The sequence below is a fragment of the Lemur catta genome, chromosome X (assembly GCF_020740605.2).
Source record: "Lemur catta isolate mLemCat1 chromosome X, mLemCat1.pri, whole genome shotgun sequence".
In the NCBI taxonomy this organism is placed as follows: Eukaryota; Metazoa; Chordata; class Mammalia; order Primates; family Lemuridae; genus Lemur; species Lemur catta.
The window spans coordinates 57509018-57512360 of NC_059155.1; the positions used below are offsets into that span (position 1 = coordinate 57509018).

Sequence of the window (3343 nt, forward strand, 5' to 3'; positions counted from 1 at the left end):
TTCCTTCCTCAGTGTTTCATAGTTCTTCCTGTAGAGTTCTTTTACCTCCTTAGTTAAATATTTTCCTAGGTACTTTATTTTCTTTATTGCTATTGTGAAGGGTATTGATATCTTATAATTTTTGTCATATTCTGTTTGTTAAAAGTAAGTCACTAAATCCAGACCATACTCAAGGGGAGTGGATTACACAAAGGCACAAACACCAGGAGAGGGTGTCATTGGGGACCATCTTAGAGGCTGACTATCACACTGCCCCTAAAGTGTGTGGGGCCCCAGACAAATATTTTTGTAGGGCCTCTGTCTATAGAAACAATTTGAATTAAAAATGTATTACAAGATCAGGGGTCCATATGAGGTGCTGTGATTTTTTTCTTTCTTTCTTTCTTTCTTTCTTTCTTTTTTTTTTGAGACAGAGTCTCACTCTGTCACCCGGGCTAGAGTTCCGTGGCGTCAGCCTAGCTCACAGCAACCTCGAAGTCCTGGGCTCAAGTGATCCTCCTGCCTCAGCCTCCCGAGTAGCTGGGACTACAGGCATGCGCCACCATGCCTGGCTAATTTTTTCTATATATATTTTTAGTTGTCCAGCCAATTTATTTCTATTTTTTTAGTAGAGACGGGGTCTGGCTCTTGCTCAGGCTGGTCTCAAACTCCTGAGCTCAAACGATCCACCCGCCTCGGCCTCCCAAAGTGCTAGGATTACAGGCATGAGCCACCGCGCCCGGCCAAGGTGTTGTGATTTATTGTGATTTATTGATGAAGATTTAGAACAATGTGTAGAAATGAGGTACTTAGGCATTTGTTTATTGTCCAATCAATGCACATGAAGAATCCTCATAGTCTTCAGGCTCCATCTCTTCCTGTTCAGGTCCAGGAACCATTCCTTTGTTCTTTATTTATGTTCTTTATTCTCAAATGTGCTATTCCTGGTTAACTTCATATCTCCCACCAGAAGAAGGTAGCAACACCATGATTATTCACAATGTATGTACTGAAAAAATGTGGTTCTTATTGCCTCTGTAGGTTCCTAATACCATTTATTTACTGCTGGTTTCATTATTACTCATGATGCTGCATCATCCATTGGGCTGCCCATGAATAATGGCTGCCAGTGATGCTCTCAGAATTTGTTACTGTGTTTGTCGATAAGGACCGCAAAGCAAGCCTTACCCAGAGTATGCAGGAAAGTGTGAACAGTACTTCATTTTCTGGTCGTGTTAAAATTACTGTTTGAAATTTTATAGTATAAATGTAGAACAACACATCTTCTAACCATGTTTTCTCTTTAACTCTTTAGACAATAATCATTGCGTTTCTAGAATGAGATCTATTTCAAGCTTGCCTGCACCCCTGCCTTCCACAGCACTGCCAGTGGGAAGGATAGGCTAGGGGCCACGGGCAGAGTGAGGAGTCCCTTGTACAAAGAATGTCCATTCTTCATCTGGCCTGGCTTGAGCCTGACCTAGGGGTGCATTGATGGAAGCCAAGAGAGGACATTGATGCTAAGCCCCTGTTGGAGTTGTGAAGCAATAGTCTCGAAAGTCCTCGGAGGAGGTGGGCATGACCCAGAGGATCACCTGGCATCTGTTGTGGAGCTGTGGAGGGAATGGCTGTCCTGGGTGCCAGTGTTGGGGAGACAGACAGGGTAAAGACATCTGCCACCACCCTTGCCACCTTCGAGTGCTCTAGAGGAGGCAGCCCCTCATAGGTGAGAGATGGTACATGGACCTACACATGCAGCTCAAGCCAAAGGGTTGGCAGTGGCTTGTTGGCAGCCTAGAACCCTGAACTTGTCTTGTAAATGACATGAAAGAGAGTCACCCAAAGTCAGCGTGTCAGCATCATTCTGATGGCCAAATCTCATGAGATCCTGTGAAAGAAATGCCACACCAGCCAGCAGGAGCAATCCACTTGCCAGGTCATGCCCCTGGAACTGGAACCACATAGCCCTGGGAGTGAGCCCGTAGGTATAAGTTCCAGAGCTTCTAGGACGTCTGTCTGACCCCACACATAGGGTTGAGGGTAAGTGAGAGCACCTCCAAAAAGGAGAAATGGGATCAGGGCCCAAATGGATCCTGGCCCAGACTCAGGGTACCTCACTCATAGGGTACTTCTGGCCCAAGCCAGTCCCAACCACAAAAGGGGATTTTAGACAAGTTTGAGGAAGGCACTCCACAGCACAGGGTCCTCTGAGACTCAGATCCTTGCACTGCCTTGTGCTTTATGGATAAGACATGCTAGGCTCCATATCATCTTTCATTAAGGAGGTTAAACTGTAATATATTAGTGTGGTGGTTTCATAATATGTCCACAAATTCTTTGATACACCTCCATTCAAGAGATGGTGCCTCTGGCTGGGCGCAGTGGCTCACGCCTATAATCCTAGCACTCTGGGAGGCCGAGGCGGGTGGATTGCTCGAGGTCAGGAGTTCGAGACCAGCCTGAGCAAGAGCAAGACCCATCTCTACTAAAAATAGAAAGAAATTATCTGGCCAACTAAAATATATATAGAAAAAAAAAATTAGCCGGGGATGGTGGTGCATGCCTGTAGTCCCAGCTACTCGGGAGGCTGAGGCAGGAGGATCGCTTGAGCCCAGGAGTTTGAGGTTGCTGTGAGCTAGGCTGACGCCACGGCACTCACTCTAGCCAGGGCAACAAAGCGACACTCTGTCTCAAAAAAAAAAAAAAAAAAAAAGAGATGATTCCTCTTTGTCTCCACTTGAGAGTAGGCTAGGCTTAGTAACTTGACTCTAACAAATAGAATTTGGTGAAGTGACAGTATATAACTTTCAAGACTAGGCCATAAAAGGTGTTGCAGCTTCCTTCTTGCTCACTCTCTCAGATCACCTGTTCTGGGGGAAGCCAGGTGCCAGGTTGTGAGGAGATATCAAGCAGCCCTATGGAGGAGCCCTCGTGGTGAGGAACTGAGGCTTCCTGCCAACAGCCATGTGAGTAAGTGTGGAGCAGATCCTCCTGCCCAAGTGAGACCACAGCCCCAACACCATCCTGACTGCAACATCCTGAGAGAACTTGAGCCAGAACCACCCAGACAAAGCACTCCTGGACTCCTGGCCCTCAGAAAATGGGCAGGATAATAAATGTTTGTGGTTCTCAGTCACCAAGTTTTGGGGATAATTTGTTATACAGCAAGAGATAATTAATATAAATACTATTAGTTAAAATTGTTCAATAAAACTATAAATTCAGGCCTCCGGTCCATGGGTGGGGTTAAGTAAAGAAAAGAGAGGGGTGGACGTATTTAACTTTCTAAAGTGGAGAGATCTGCACGTTTAAGTATTTCAACAGCCACCATTTTTATATTAAAAGTTGTGCTAATTACAGGGTT

At 45.5% G+C, this 3343-nt stretch overlaps 1 long non-coding RNA gene across 1 annotated transcript; it reads left to right on the plus strand.

Moving 5' to 3' along the window:
- The first annotated feature begins 668 nt into the window (after positions 1-668).
- LOC123628360 lies at positions 669-3115 on the plus strand. Its single transcript, XR_006731618.1, has 2 exons — positions 669-1551; positions 2840-3115. It is a non-coding gene; the product is annotated as an uncharacterized LOC123628360 (long non-coding RNA).
- The last annotated feature ends 228 nt before the right edge of the window (positions 3116-3343 follow it).